The 17,245-nt window shown below is 37.3% G+C and overlaps 1 protein-coding gene across 12 annotated transcripts in view; it reads right to left on the bottom strand.

Annotated features, from left to right (window-relative positions):
• Window positions 1-17,245, bottom strand: part of LOC134530490 (myocyte-specific enhancer factor 2) — a 141,013-nt gene that overhangs the window by 63,836 nt on the left and 59,932 nt on the right. For 2 of the 12 annotated variants that reach the window (XM_063365351.1, XM_063365342.1), the window contains exon 1: window positions 12,517-12,584. The exons of 7 other annotated variants lie outside the window; for them this stretch is intronic. The gene's annotated coding sequence lies outside the window, so the exon portion shown is untranslated. Of the gene's footprint in view, window positions 1-12,516; window positions 12,585-17,245 lie in introns of those variants that run through there. 3 more of the 12 variants (XM_063365348.1, XM_063365357.1, XM_063365354.1) reach the window with 3 other exon arrangements.

Here is a 17,245-nt window from a genome sequence, read left to right on the forward strand (position 1 = left end):
AGTTAAATTTGTAAATAAAATTAATATTATTTATGATTTATTTTACGTAACAATATAAAATAAATAAACAAATGAAAATTGTAAACTATCCATACTGTGCAGTTTAAAATGGTTGAACTAAAATGAACATAATATTATTGGTGTTATAAATTACTTCCAAAATCTGTTACAATAAATTGAAATAATTCCAATACCATTCATGTTACTGTGGACGAAGTGTGCGTATGTGTGTTATGTATGTAGTGTTATGTGTACACACGGTTGGAAAAAGCTAAATGATTAGTCATGCAATAGACCTTTCGTAGTATTTGAAGTTTAAGAATATACTTAACAAAATTATGAAACATGTATTCTATTAAAAGGCTCCATTGCTTAGCATATTTTTTTTTCATTTTACAATGGTAGTGTTATTCCGCAGCTGTAACTAAAATATTTTTATTATTATATGATAATTTAGTCCTAGTTTCAAATCTAAGTAAACTATCTGATCAGAATTTATTTATTATTTAGACTTATTATGTTATTGTTACTGGAAAATTTTTGTATACGATTATTAGTAGATTATTTTTAATCATGACTTGGTCAAAACGTCAAACAGAATTTTTCACAGCGTGTGAACCTTACAACCAGTAACAAGTTGACTTTTATCTAAACAAATGTTTTTCAATCTTCAGGTCATAAAAAATAGGAATGAGATAAGCTTATAATAAGAAAACAACACATTTATTTTAAAGCAGACGGAAAACTAGTTTTGTTAAGTTAACTATCGATTGACTTCAGTCAAAAATGAAACTACGGCCTTATACATTTTTATCTCACGCGTAGGTATAAATTTTGTGTGACCTATTTCTCATTGCGTTCTTACATTGGTACATTATATTATCTACTTAAGTCTTTAACATGCTGTTTAAAAAACGATAATTACAAAAGGTGGGTATCGCAATTAAATTTTATGCACTTTTACAGACAGCTGTTAAGTCATTTCTGTAAACATATATCAAAAATATAATAAAATATCATCTCTAGTTACCTGTACTATGAAAAATATCCTATTCCAGTTCTAATTTCAGATTTTCTTTATTCGATGCCATTTTCTGTGACTATAAATAAATGCTGGTTTTAAGAACTGACCATTCTGTCGCGAAAATAGAAACCCTAACTATTTGAGTTGTGAATTAACACTTTTACAAGTTGGGGTTTTCAAGGTAGTTTATTTTATATTTGTTGAGCTTAACTCAAGAGTCATACATTTCGGTACCTGGGTAAGTAAATAAATACAAAAGTGTTTGAAAAAAAACATTTTTGATTTTAATGCGTAGATTTGTGTTTCTTTATGAATAAATAAATACGAACAAACATATTATTTATTTATCGCTATCATGTTTTCACACGTCGTATGTCATGTTCTTTCCACCTCATCATTATAGATGTATTAAAACAAGGGGAAAAAAGTTAATTATCATTGCGAGTACATAGTATTTTAGTAACAGTTAATCTTTTTTCCCTTTCTAATTTCTCTTACTTTCCAAGCTCACATACAATATATCTCTTATTTTGTTGGCGTGTATATTGATACCAGTTTCAGGCAACGTTGGAAAAATTCAAGTGAGCTATCCCACACACAGCTACTGCGCTAATTTGGCAACGTTGCACTTGGTTAAGAATGGGTTGAGATTACCTCATTACCTCCCTGCCTGCCTTCCTTCCTTCCTCCCTCCCTCCCTCCCTCTCTTCCACCCACCTTCCCCCTTCCCTCGTCCTACTCCAACGCTTGAAATGTTTACGGTTTCAACGCTTCGAGTAGACATAAACACGTTTCAAGGAAACTAGGTATATTATGTCTCACCTGATATACATTTTTCCTGACTAGCCACGAAAAATGCTACTTTCATTAACGGTTCTTGGAAGTAAGAACTTAAAATTTGTTTGTGGTAGGCGGTTTTCACTGATAAACTGAGCGCTTCATGTAAATATTATTACAGAAATGACATCACAAAATACGTAATTTACCAATATTTACATCATATTTCGGTATTTAGGATCGGCATGTGTTTTTTATTTAACTATTCCGGTGCCGAAAGTTTACCCGATTTGTACGCTATCTTTTGTTGTAATGCAATATAAAATATATTTTTTTATTTGTGTATAAATAAATAAACAACATTTATACACAAAGTTCCACCCACTTCTCCCCAACCCACACAATTTGACAAGTCACCTGAACTAATGCCCCTTTGCCCAACCTCCTTGCATATATCCTGATATGCTATGCAAAACATTTAAACTAACGTTCACCGACACCATCTTCATTACTTATTTAAAACAGTGGCATGCTAATAAAATAAGAACACATAAGGCCACAAATAGTGATAATCACATAGTTTTTTTATAAAACTTTATTATTATTTTTAACACTTTCAAGTTGATATTCTTTATATGTTTCGTATATTTAATTTGTACATTTCACTCACATAGAATTAAACAACTTTCATGAAGTACTATAAAAACATAAATACCATTACCGGAATGTATCTCGTCCTCAAAAGTTTTCGATCAAAGCAGAAACAAAAGTTATTCGAAGAATAACCTTAGCCTAAACTTACTGTACAGATATACATACGTGCATTAAATATGTATAAATACAAAAATTTTCTACCGTATAATCAGTTTCATAAGTGTTCTCTGTCTTTAAACATATGAGCATACGTCTTTCTTTTCAAGACTGAACAGTCTCCAGTTGGTATTGAAGAAATTGACGTATCTATCTTTGTCTCTTTTCATCTACATGATGACAGAACCTTTAAAGTATTGTCTGTGATTTGTTAGTATTTTGTAGGAGAATAGATTATACAATGGAATAAATTTTAAAAAAGGAAACTATAATTTTTTTCATTTAGGAGATGCAAATGGAAAATGCACAAAAAACATAACATTCTCAATTTAAAAAAAAAAAAAAGGTTCAACCTTTTGAAGCAAGAGAAATTTCTAAACTAATAAAATTATGGCGACAAAAATACAATTTGGTATGTGATTATTATAAAAATCTGACATGTAAAAAATTAATTTATGTAAGCTGATGATGAAGACTTTGTTTATAAGTACATTTTATTCTAATATTTATTTGGTATTTTTAGAAATTGGTAGATTAGGAATCTAGGTATTTCAAAATACAAAGTTTAGGGGACTGTATGAGTTTTTGTGGTACGTTGGCGCACGTTGGAAGGCCAGGTTTGGAAATAAATATCGGTTCACTGTGATGATTAGGACCAGGTAACGTTTTATGATTTTCCTCTACTTCACATTGAAAGAAAAAAAAACTATGGGAAAACTGAAGTGTGAAAAAATATAAAAGGCTCCCTGCCGCATCTTACCTTTAGAATTTGGTTCAATATTTTAATTTAATACTTTTTAATTTTTTGTGATACTTGTTTAGTTTACGTGACGTCATACATGTGTTCAAATAGCCTCTTGAGAAGCTGTTAGTTTTCGAAATTTTCGGACGCACAATTAAAGTAGGAGGTATTAGGTCATCGGTCCCTCCCTAAACTTGAAGCTGGATCCGCCACTGAGCGACGAAGAAGTTGTCAGCACTGGAGAAGACACACGTGTTGAGCTGATTTTGTGTAGAGTCGCACGTTTCCACGAATTGCAAGTTGCGATGGAGCATGTTGGGGAGCGGGCATAGCGGTGTGGATGGGGGTGGGGGGAAGTGGCGCCAGAAACACAAAAACAACAGGGTGGTATATTCTCCACCCTGGAAACTGTGTAAAGGTCCTTAGATTGAGTGGTACAATACACAGTCCTCAGTTAAGTATTTAGTTTAAACTGGCGTGTAAATAAAACCATGATGTCCTCTTATTTAACATGGAAAACATATAAAACTGTGTAAAGGTCCTTAGATTGAGTGGTACAATACACAGTCCTCGGTTAAGTATTGATTTTAAACTGGTGTGTAAATGACCATGGGGTCATCTTATTAAACATGGAACAATATATCCAACTGTGTTAAAGTCCTTAGATTGAGTGGTACAATACACAGTCATCGTTTAAATATTGAGCTTAAACTGATGTGTAAATGACCAAGCGGTCCTCTTATTAAATATGGAATAGTATATATCAAACTGTGTAAAAGTCCTTAGATTGATTGGTGCAATACACTGTCTTCGGTTAAGAATTGAATTTAAACTGGTGTGTAAATATAACCATGCGGTCCTCATATTAAACATGAAACATCATTCTAAACAATTTTATGTCCATTGTTTTTCGTATGATATAGTTCTTATTTAATTTCGTAATTCAGTTTCTTCGTGAAACTAATAACAATCGTAATGGACAAGAATTTCGGAAAGTATTTATTCTCTTACCAAAAACTTATTATATTTTTATTTTATAAATTGTAATAAAATGTAACTGAATACATTTTTCTAATTGTATCACTCTTATTATTGATATCACTGTTGTTTAAACATTTTGTTGAGAATTTTTTTTTAATTAGTTTATATGTTGAGATTTCTATGTTAATATGTATGAAAATTAAATTTTTCCTTTAATACGATAAGTAGGATATAGGTCTTACTTTTTGTTCTTAAATCACTAGTTTTACCTTCGTTAAATACCAGCAGAATTGATGTCTTCAAATAAAACATTTTTTTAATATCGGAATTGGAACATATAGAACTGAAAAACTGTGTTCTACGGGTTCTCTTACAAATATTGAGTTGTAATACATAGTTAAAAAAATCAATTAATAGAAAAATTAATTACCATAACAACTTTTTCGTGAATATCATTTAAATAAATGAAGTTATTGGAACGAAATATATGTTGTAATTCAGTTATAATATATATGTGTTTTTGTATGTTTACACAAATTCGGATGAGTTGTTTTTATCAACAAAAAAACTTTTACGGAAATTATAAAATATAGGTAAGTTATTTAGTAACGATGAAGCGAAGTCAAATGTAAATGGAGCAGCAGCGGGATTATCGAGGGAAGAGAACGGAAGAACCCCGAGAATCGACTCCGTATCACCTAAGCAAGGACCACTGGTTCGACTACACGACTACCAGGAACCCTGTCTTGTTGAAACATGTATACTGATTTTGCTAGTCCTGCAGTTAACTGTAAAACTTTACAGTCCTCGGATAAAGCACCAGACACACCTTGTGTAAAGGTCCTCAGTCTGACAGGTCCTCTGATATGCTTGCTAAAGTAATTGTCCTCGGAAGCTATGTTAGTGTTTGTGTATTCAGGTCCTCTATTTAAGGGTAACAAATGGGGTCCTCGAATAGGGCCCTAAACACGTATAGGTGTGTGTGTGTGTGTGTGTGTTTAACCACAAAACCACCAAGAGACCCCTGGTGCATTGAAACTGAAGTCAACTCTGACAAGGAGGACCTTTGAGTGATTGGAATAAGTCTGACCTTTGAGTGACTGGAAGAAGCCTCTAATACCTTTCTGATCTCAACTTACATTCGATAAAATGACATTTTCTGATGGGGAAAAAAAAGGTTTACTTAATGAATATGACCTCCTCCCCACCCCCCTTCTCGCTCGCTTTCCCACGAGCTTGTAGATCCGCCACTGATGACATGAGACGATAAAGAACAACGCTGTAGTCGAGAAAGTGTGCGTGTTTGGGGAGGGGAAGAGGGGGTTGAATTAGGTGTATTGAAGGCGACCCTGAAAAACGCCAGGCGAGCACGACACCCGCCCACGCCTCAGTTCCGACTCGCGAATCGATGAGGGACCTCACGAGGCCAAGGCTGCGCCGACACGCCACGGCGAGCTGAGACGGCCTCCCCCTGGTCCCCCGCTGAGCGGTCCGACGGTGTGACGGTGTGACGGTGTGACGGTGTGACGGTCCGACGGCGTGACGGCGTGAAGGTGTGACGGCGTGACGGCGTGACGGCGTGACGGCGTGACGGTGTGACGGCGTGACGGTGTGACGGCGTGACGGTGTGACGGCGTGACGACGTGACGGCGTGACGGTGTGACGGTGTGACGGCGTGACGGCGTGACGGTGTGACGGTGTGACGGTGGAGTCGGGCGAGCGGTCCTCCGAGTGGACACCAGGTGGCGCGCGTCAAGCGTCGTCACCTCAGCGCCTCAGACGCGCTCGGTTCAACACTAGGTCGCACATTTCGATACGTACCGCAAGCAACATTCAAACTTCCGAAACTGAATATTATTACGAAATAAACAAAACAACCACTCAGAAACATATGGCGAAAAAAATTTTAAGTTGTCGAAGAGTAAATGTTCCTTGCAGCACTTGACAAAAATGCCTCATCTAATTCGAATAGTCTACATTAGCTTTGATCACTAACGCGTCACGCGTCACAACTCGTCATGACTCAAATTCATGAGTGAGTAACGAGTTGGTACCACCAAGTGGTTCGCAACCCAATATAATCTTGGGGTCCCGCCGCCGGAAGCTTTTTAAGTACAGAGCCTACAACTAAACCTATAAATACTTCTTCAATCCGCCCAATGATCATTCTTCTGCCGTGTCTCACAATTAAGAGTGACGTGGACATCATGTATTGCTTACTGTACACGTCGTTTACATGTACGTTCTAGTTCAAATGAACATCTTTTTGAAGCCATATTTAAACACTTCTTTTCACTCCCGTCGAGTACTACTCTTGCTGTGAAACAAAACATTCACACTAACGTGTAGTTGATGTCATGTTCAGGCGTAGATCACATGCTACTGTGAATTAACATTTCCTTATATTTATTACGACAGTTATTATATTTTGTACCAATAAAAAACACGATATAATTGGGCACTAATTAATACATTAATCATTTAAAAAGGTTCATGGACACGCGTTTATTTTCCTTACCTCAAAGTAGACTTACGGTTCAGTCTGACATGTCATGTTGATCTTTTTTTTTTCATTACTTAGAAACAAATAGCATATGCACAGTTACCACTGCGAAATAATTGGCAAATGAACACAGAGTTCAAGTTCCAAAAACTAAGATACGCTACTAGCCAAAAACGTTGGGTTTTCATTGACTCTCGAAAAAACCTTTACTTTCCTTGAACCATTCGGTCAACACAAAATTTGAAGACAAATTAAAGAAAAGAGATCTTTTGAATCGAGGCAAAATGCAATTTATTTTTTTTAATAATTGTGATTATGTGTTTTCAAACTTATAAGTTTTTTTAATGGGAAACAAACGTGCAGTATTCCTAATGTCCACACCTCTCTCCTGGCTAGACAATTTTATGAAATGTCCTTCCCACTGAGTAAATACAAATATATATATATATATATGAATCTATATATTCACTCTATTGTAAGTGCCATGATAAACATTACTGTGTAAGCAAAACAAGATTTTTTTGTATACATGTACGAAGTGAAAGTTTGGGGAATTAAGGTATTTTCCAGGTTGGAACAACTTGTTTAATTAATTTTGGTGTTTCTAGATGTATTTTTCTTTTGATGAAATTCGAAAATAATAACATGAAAAAAAAAACATGTGATCGAGGCTTTCGGTATTCGCCAGAGATGTGTAATAACTAACCTCGGTAACGAGCAAATTCATGAGTTCTCATGTTATAAACACCTACACGTATAACACGACACACGGACACGAAATTTGACGTAGGATTCTTTAAAATAATGACGAACTAGATAAATATATTGGCAAATTATGTTTAAAATTACATTTTGTGACGCGAATCATACGTAGTTTCCGCACCCGCCGCTAGAATTCGTTGTCGGAGCAGCTACATCGACTATTGAATCATTTTATTAGCAGACCGAAATTTTAAACTATACAATGAAACGGCTCCAATAAAAGCGAAAATGACTTGGAAAAATACTAAACCTCAGTTTTGAGCCTGATTTTCGATAAATAATTTTATTGAAATACTGTTCATCTTATTAAAATCCACTCAACAGTTAACGCCATAAAGTTTCCCTTTGGCTTTGCGAACTTTGGTTCGCACCATCCACCACAGATGGCAGCACCGTGGTTACACATTTCCGTTCCATTCACTAAATTACTCCTACCAAACGCCATACACCGAGAGCTAAGATGTTACATATCAACAATGTGATTTAAAGCAGTTTTCATTTACATGTTGAGTTGTGTTGGTATGGTTACATCTACTTGAAAAAAGAATGTCCGTTTACCACCGGAGATTTTTTTTTTCTCGGCACGCATCGATGTTGATTTGGCCAAGCGAGCATGTCACGTGTTTGTAGGCACGGTAGATGGTGCTCCGTTATGCGGTCGCGCGCGGACAACAGGAAAGGGCATTCCTCGCCCATGCCTACGTGGAAATCAGCTCGACCGATGGCTATCTTCTCGCGGGGCCTACCAAACAGATATTTAGGTTACATTCTCGTCCATTACCGCGGCTCGCCCCGACCGCGGCCCATGCCTCACGGGACTCGCGTTGTGCACGGCTACTTAGCCACTGGTTGGTCGATGTTGCGCTGGCCACGCCTACCGTGCATGCGCGCGCGCTGATCTTTAAACATTCTTCCATTGCCCTGGAAAACCAACCACGGGTAATTTAAATCAAGCCTCCCTTAGTGCACACCGAGAAGGCTGGTGGCAGAACAGGGGAGTAGTCCACGATTAAACAAATTTATTAATATGGCGGTGAACTTGCGTCTAATGATGTCACACTAAAAAAAAAATGAAATAACTCTACAGAAATAATTAGTAAAATCGTAATATTTTTGTCTCCAACAAAAAATTTCACAGCTCCCCGGTATCGGCATACTGATATCCTGAATCAAGCCCGTGGCAAGATTAAGCGAGAGAACAATAATGGGTTTTAAAAATATTTCAGCATCTTATTCAAAAATATTAGTACAATTTATATATTTTAATTAATATTAAATATTTTAGTATGTTAACTTTTACACAGAGAAAAAGATTTGTTTGAATCAAACAAATATTTGTTTGTATTTGGCGAAACAAATATTTACTTGCTGTAACAAAATATTTTGTTAGCTTAACCAAACTCGGTAAGTAACAAAAATAATTTGTTACACCTAACCAAATATACAGTTTAGTTGAAAATAACATTTTGTTGGGTCAACAGAATCTTTCCTACTACAAAATATTTGTTCGAATTAACAAATTATATTTATTTCGCCATATACGAATAAATATTTTGTTGAGGCAAACCATCCTTTCTCTCAGTGTAGTTTATATTTTAATCGCAAGAATTTAATTTTTACTTTTAGCAAAGTTAAGCAGTGCCCCACACTGCAGCTTAAGGCGACGGGACCACCAATGTTTCAGAGAGACCTGAATCACTTGATTATATCTACTTGGTGGTTATGATACGAGCCAAGCGATCGTGCGTCACGCCTTGCTCCACGAGTCTTATTGCACCTTTATCGAATTTTAAGGTTTATGGAAACGATTTTAAAAAAGACTGGTTAAGAGTATTTGCCGTAATCAAAAGTCATTTTTAAACTTGTGTTCGTTAACAAGCTTTCGGAAATCTCGCTGGGCGGCATTAAGCAAGGGAACTGCAGGCCAGCACCAAACACGCGCGACTTCACGTGTAGCATAGCGTTAAATAATTAATGTTACGAAGAAACAGCGCGGTTGTGGTAACAAGAGCGGGAGCACTACGATATATTTTGCTCTACGTGCAATCTTTCCCAGAAAGTGCAGCGTGTGCCTAAACATAAAGATTAGTATGAGCGAGAAATATTAGTTTTCCGCTCACACATCCGGTAACTACATTGAATAGCTACCCAAAAAAAAAATTCGTAAACAAATACTGCAAATGCATCTCAATAAATGTTGTACTTCTACCAAAACATTGAGTATGAGAAAGTAGAAACGATGAAATTAACGGATACTGGCGAAATGAACGGGCGGAGGAAACGGGAGTACCTTGAAAAAACCCATCTGCTCACGACAAACGTCCGCCACGTTTCCTAGTGCGAAAACGTCGGGAATCGAACCCGGATCTCCTTGGTGGGAGGCGAGTGATCTGAGCAATCAACCACCGTGGCCTCCAAAACTGTTGTCGAGTTGTAGAGACAACACAGTCTTTAGTTTAGTGCATTAGCTTTCAAAAAAAGTAAAGTTATTTATATAGGTAAAGTCTCTCCACTACACGTAAAAAAAGTGATCCAAAAGTTCTAACCCTTGAACCACCAAACGAATGACTTGTGTAAACTGACGCAAACTAATATTGCATCCAAAATATTAAAAATTTAGAAACTTTTAATAATTATACTTGAAATACGCTATTTACAAAACGAACGAATATAGGAATTAATGTTAACATTAAATAAAAGATAGTTTTCAAGTGACACAGGCGTATTATTTCCTGGGTGTAAAAATAATGACAGCTTTATTTTCTCAATATCTCAGTGTACGTTTGATGATAAAATAATATATATCTTTAAGAGGTGTAAATATAACTAATAAAAACAAAGTGGTTTCACTGCTCATCTAATACTAATGTACGCAAAACCACAAATAACTCGACACCAAGCGATACTGATTTAAGAAACGTTTCTAGTTAAATTAAGCAAACATAAAAACCAAAATAAAATTAAACATTTTAGACGCCATATGTGACTATTATTTCCGCATTTGAACGACTAGGGTTTGAAGTCTTTATCAAGAGATATATATAGTTGCATTTACAGTAAGTCCATAATATCAGTTTCCAAATAGCCCTTGTAACGTTAAAATAAATAACTTAAGAAAAAAATATAAATGTTGTGCTTTAGCCACTATACTAAACGTTTTCTTTTTCTTGAGTAACTTAACTTTACAGGTAAAGTCACACGAAACAAGGGCGTACACAGAGGGGCGGATTGGGGGTGGGGAGGGGGGGGGGTTTGATATATACCCCCCTCCCTCAAAATTCCTGTATAATCTATGATTCCCACCAACAAAAGGAAAGAAACTGACAGCAAAATAGTGGGGAAAGTGGTACTACCCCTTAACAATTTCCCCGTACGCTCGTGTACGCAACGACTTCTTAAAACGCAAACTGCATGCTCAATAAAGCGTGTCCTACATTTATTATTCAACATAATCTCTAAACAAATGTTATAAAAATACCAACTACTAAGTTGTAGTGTTATTTAAGAATAACTCGAGTGTTTCATACAACAATAATGCTTCCCAAATAACAGCAAACTCAAGTCAATGATGCAGCATGCAGCGCGCTCAAACCATGCCACGAGATAGGCAACCGCCTAGCGTGGAAGATAACTGCGAGTTCCCTAAGCCTGCTCTCAGGCCAAAATGCGAAATATCAGTAATATACTCAGTAACCAAACACTTATACGTTCAGAGCTCACTTAGTACGAATCTATAAACAAGTTTCTCACAGTTCTTGGCAAGTAGATATGAACCTACGACGCTCATTACACAAGAAGGGTTAAGAAGAGTGTTAGACAGACCTGCACACATCATGTTATTAATAACGACGAAATTTACCCAGAATTAACCCAGATTTATAAAAATATAATTGTTGATAAAAATCGAAATACATGCAATACAAAAAATATGAAAGCACTAAAACGTTCAGACTGAGACATGACTTGTCAGGTTACCAACAAACCGTAAACAACTATAGTAAAATAAGTCACCGGAAAAAAATGTACGCATTAAGCCTTTTGTTAAAATTCAATCTGTGACTCATTCAAAACCAACCTGCGGCGCGCACGCTTTCTTTTCTCAAAAGAAAAACTTTCAAAGATCGCATCTTTGTCGAGAGGTCAGGTCAAGAAACGAACAATACAGGGCAGCGCTTCACGTCAAAGCAAACACAGGCAGTATCGCGTCCTCTGCACACGAAGCGAGCATGGTACAACAGCGTAGTACTTGGCACGTTACGTCAGCTATGTGTGTGATAGTTACCCTAGCTCGACTCAAAAAATTTATAGCCATTTCCATTCAAGCACTTACCGAAAGAAAATGATCAAAAAAATAGCACACATTGAAATAAGCTCATTTTCCGAAGCCCTAGTGAAAAATCCTAAATATTTATTTCTTAGGGTGTAAACTGCAAGACCTAAAACAATAATCACACAAATATCCTAGTTACTGTAAAAAAAACTAATCCACAGTTTAAAAAACAAAAGCAAGTAATTAATGAAACTCCTGAATGCTAGAGCCAAATTTTATAGTTTCGGCGCTACCTAATTCAGAGGGTTGTCGGCCGCTTGCAGGGGGGGAAAAAAGCGAAAGCGAACAGTAAAAGCGCATGATGGCGTCGCAAAACTCACAACTGAGCGGCGCTCCTCATGACGAAGATACAAAGATGCGATCCGCAAACACAAAACTATTTTCTCTCCGGCGGCGAGGGGGAGGGAAAGAACCCAGCAGACGGCGCGACGGCGCGCGACCCGGCCCGGCCACGGAACTGCGTGCTAGCGAGGAGCAGCCCCGCGTGCATTAAGCGCCCCCAAAAATGCTCCCAAAAATAATTGTCAGTTTCAAAATAAATCCATGCTATCCTGGGAAACTCCCCCGAGTGAGGTGAAGAGCCTTACCTCGGCGCCGGCAGCGTCGCGCGGCCGCTCCAAGTCGTTCAGCCACCGCGAGGGCTCGGGCGCTGCTCCAGGTCCCTCCCCTCCCGCGGCCGGGGCCCCTCCCACCACTCCCGCCCCTCCGCGGGGGCCGAGCGCCGGCGGAAACACGCGAGGCCGGCCGAGCGGCGGCGGGGCCGGCCGAGCGCGGGAGACCGACTCCTCCGCGGTGTTCCTCGGGGGAACTAGGAGGGGGGAGACGTCCGCACCCCACACGTCAGGCGGGCGTCCCTGGGGGCGCGCTGTCTCCCGCCCGACAAGCGAAACAACGGCCAATTCACCGCACAAAGAGGCACTCTCGCTGCGCTCCGCGAAAACTCCTCTGACGAGTCTCCCCGGTCGGAAGCACGAACAGCAGTAGTCAGCACCGTCTTCAAGTACTCGTACTTACCATTAAGTTTTTCGGCAACATTTTAAGGAAATTATTTCCACCATTCAATCAAGCAACGCAATGCTAACACTTAACGCTTTGTATTGATCTGTTAACCCACAATAAAAGTCCGGAAGGAACTAATAAAAAATTTAATTAATTTCAAAAGCAAACCATATATGTAGAAAACACAGAATCACAAGATAAAAAATGTATTTATTGGCAGTAAAATACTGGTCGAGTTATACAAGCATTAAAATATATTTATAAAAACAATTATCACTTAAAAATTTTGGATCAGCGTATTCACAATGGAAGCATATTTTCTTACCAGCTACACTCAGGGGGGGGGGGGGGGAGAATTTAATGATTAAAATAATAATTTTAATGCTTTTAAACCCTACAAAATATACGGCGATATCTTTATGGGGAAAAGTCATAAATTTATCTAATATCATTTAACAATTTATAAATATTATCTGTCAAACTGGTACATAATTTTCAACTAAACATGCTTTTAAAGACATCAACCAAGTTAAGAAAGTAAAAATCGGTCGACATATGCGTAGTTTGTTTATGTTGGTTTATTTGTCCCTTGTCCTAAACCATTCACCCGATTGCGATGCAACTTTGCACACTTGAAGTTTTGAAACACGAGGAATATCACTGTCAATGTGAGATTTCGATAAAACGCATCCTTAAAGCATAATTTAATTATTCTTGATTATATTTCGCCTTTTCATTGTTAACGCATCGTTTATCCGACCACTATGAAATTTTGCCCAATTGACCTTTTAAACCCGAGGAAGGTTAAAGTCTAGGTGAGATAACGTACAATAGATGGCGCGCGAGGCGTATCCAGTAAATATTTTCTGACAGTTCTTCTTTCTATGGTCCGAATTATAATGGCGGCGCGCAGTCATATCCATGGAGGTATCTATGCAACGGGGTATGTTCTGAGGTTGAAGTCAACCGGTTATCAATTGGATAGCAAAACAAATCGTAGCTGTATAAAGTTTAATCTAAACATATAAAAATGAATGTTTTTTTTTGTATGTCCCGTATTCATTCCTATACCATTCATCCAATCGCAATGAAACTTTGGTGAGTTTTGATGTGCATGCTAGCGAAGGTTTCTGATTTAGTACAACAATTTTACAATAGTTGGCGCGCGAATCGTTTCAACAAATGTGTGTATTTCATATAGAGGAGAGAGAGGGAATGAGGTGTGTGTATATATGTATGTATGTGTATATATATATACATACACACCGAGAGATAGAGAGATAAAGAGAGATAGAGATCAAGATAGAGATATATGTATATAGAGATAGATAGGTATAGATATACATAGAGAGATAGATGGAGGGATAGACAATTATAGAGAGGAAGAGATGCTTTGTATATGTGTACCAATTCAATCAAATTACAAAAAAGTAATTTAATGAGGGATTGATACGCATTCCGGGCATTAGTTCAACAATAAAAATTCACTAATACAATGGAAAGTTAGAAACAATTGTACATAAAACGATATAACAACCATGTCAGTACATCATAATTTAGCATATACTGTTAATCGTCAGGACTGTCCATAAAAGCCGTTACAGAAAGGCGATAACTTAATAACTACCATTATTAAATTTGCGTACAAATTCCGAAAATTTCAAAAACGAGGTAGTATGAGCTTAAGGGATGTTGCCTCGATCAATTGCGCATCGTTCTGCGCACGATATCACTTGCAACCCACAGATGACCTTGACTCGCCAGCGTGCCCGTACAGCGACGATTACACAGGCCGAGGTTTCTAGCCACTCACGTACGAATCCATTAGTCACGACAAACTCCCTCATTGCAATCACATTGACTTGCTAACTCGCCGCTCGCTTTGCTCCAGCGACTAAAGCTGGAGGTACAAAATATTTTACAAATTAATAATTACGAAAGTATTGCTGACATTCATATCTACTTCGATAGAGAAAATGTTGGTTGCAGGAGACAGTAGACGTACCTATGTTTTATTGCTATTTTCATTTTTTCATATTATAAATTTAAGCTTTAAAAAATGTCAAAACTAATATGAATATGAGTTTTCCAATTAACTTTTAAAAAAATATCATTCTGCAATAGTAAATACTGTACAAATTGTGGCTGGGTGCAACTATACTAGTCACTGGTTAAAATGTTTACTCATAGCTATATTTTATAGACTTCAAAATAATTCCAAATATTATTAGAAACATTTAATACGAATGGTTAAGTGAATTTTAATGTAACTAACGCTTTCCCGTAGATGTAAAAAGACGACTAAAAGGCGAGAAAACTTTCCAAACAAAACTTTTATTTTCAAGAAAGAAAGTCGCTTCAGCGTTAAAATGGACGGCACAACCTGCAAATGAATTTCCGAGAATTGGTATTTTTCAGTCCGACCTTAGCGCGGCCGTCACTGTGACGAGTGTGAATTGGTGGGATCGATACACAAACAAAAGCATGAAAAGACGCATGCATGAAAGAGACAGTTTATTTCAAGGTCAACACAGCGGTATTTAATTCGATCGGAACGGATGAGACTAATGGTATTGCATAATTCACGTTTCATTTTTCTCTGAGCACTCTGACAATATCGAATAAAATTAAGAATACTATTTCAAACAACTCAATCTTAACATACTTTAATTAAAGTAATAAAACTAATATATAGGTCTTTAAAATCTCGTGCCTAACAAAACCTAACCTCATTAACGCCACTACTTTCTCAGAGAATTTAGCTCGTAAACGTAGAAAAATAAAATAAAAAGTTGACATTTTCAAATAGAATTGTTTAACAATTTTTTTAATACGTATTCCAAAATGAAATGAAACCAGCAGGATAAATCGTAAAAAAATAATTAAGTTATAGTTTGATTTTAAAAATCCAAAATGAATTTGGTAACGTGTAGCTTACTAATATGTGAATGGATATTCTGGGACGTGACTCCACGGCACCTAAAAGAAACTTTTTCGAAACTAGCCTAATTATTTTTCCAACAATCAGAGTTGATCATTAGTTCTGCACATGCCACCATCTAGTTCGAAACTAACCCGGTATTTCGTTCTTTAAATGATTCATGCAATGGGAAATTTTGATTTATTACAATTTCTTTGACATACACCGTTGCAGTTTTGCAGTTTGTCATGGAAAAAATTAATAATTTCAAAACAATATTATATATTATATAATAAGAAATAAAAATGAAAAATAAACCACAGAAAACAGCTGATGTCAAACAGATAAACCCAACGATGAACCTAAACAGGTATTATGGACAACACATTCAAACTTAAATATCAGACAGCACAATAATTCCGTGGAAGGGATTTATTCACGAAAAAAAATAATAGCACAGACGAACACAGTGGGCTACAAACTACGAGAAAGTTTCAACAATAACAGTGAATGCAGACAGACAACAAAACCTGGACAACGCAGAAAATATGACAACACAGTTGCGACGTGTCGTGAAACTGGCATCTGTTCTCGTCATCAGGCACAAACAGACAGGAATTCTCGTGCTGTCTGATATTTAAGTCTGAATGTGTTCGTCTGTGCTGTCGTCGTCGTGTTGTCCACAATACCTGTTTAGGTTCATCGTTGGGTTTATCTGTTTGACATCAGTTGATTTAGGCTCTTTTTTTTGGGGGATTCTTTTTTTTTTTTTTTGCATTTATGAACTTTTCCCATAACAAACAGTGCAAACTTGGAGGCGCATGTCCAAGCAAGTATACTGATCCGGTGCTGTCCTGCCCCCGGGTCGCTGCGAGCGGCTGCCAGGGTCACAACCAACAAACAGCCTGTGCTTAGCGTGCATGCAAACGTTTCCGTCGCCTGTTTCGTCACAGCGCGCCGCAAGTGGAGCATTACAGCCCCAGTAAAACCAAGCATCTACAATAATACATTTACAGCATTCATTTCAATGAAACTGGAAGGATTAACTTCTAATGAATCATAATTTTACTAACCACGGCATATCTTTTTTGCAGTCATATTCAAGGGCGATCACAACTGAACGACTTTGATTTTTTTTAAATTATTTTTCCTATCCTACGTTTAAAACTAAGAGTATTTGGGAGGGGTCTAGGTAGGGAAGACTCCCAAGTGCGTTCTCTGGCCGAAGCGTATACGCTCTAATCATGCAGGGTTTAAGCCATGCAGGAGGGCTAGATTGCATCGTGTGCTAGGAGGGGATTGGCCAGCTGTGGCAGCGATTGGCGCCGTGACTAACTCCCCTCACTTCTTAACTCTAGACTAAAAACTAGATAAGTTTGGCCCAGGTAAAACCTGCA

Source organism: Bacillus rossius, chromosome 3 (assembly GCF_032445375.1).
Source record: "Bacillus rossius redtenbacheri isolate Brsri chromosome 3, Brsri_v3, whole genome shotgun sequence".
Classification (NCBI taxonomy): Eukaryota; Metazoa; Arthropoda; class Insecta; order Phasmatodea; family Bacillidae; genus Bacillus; species Bacillus rossius.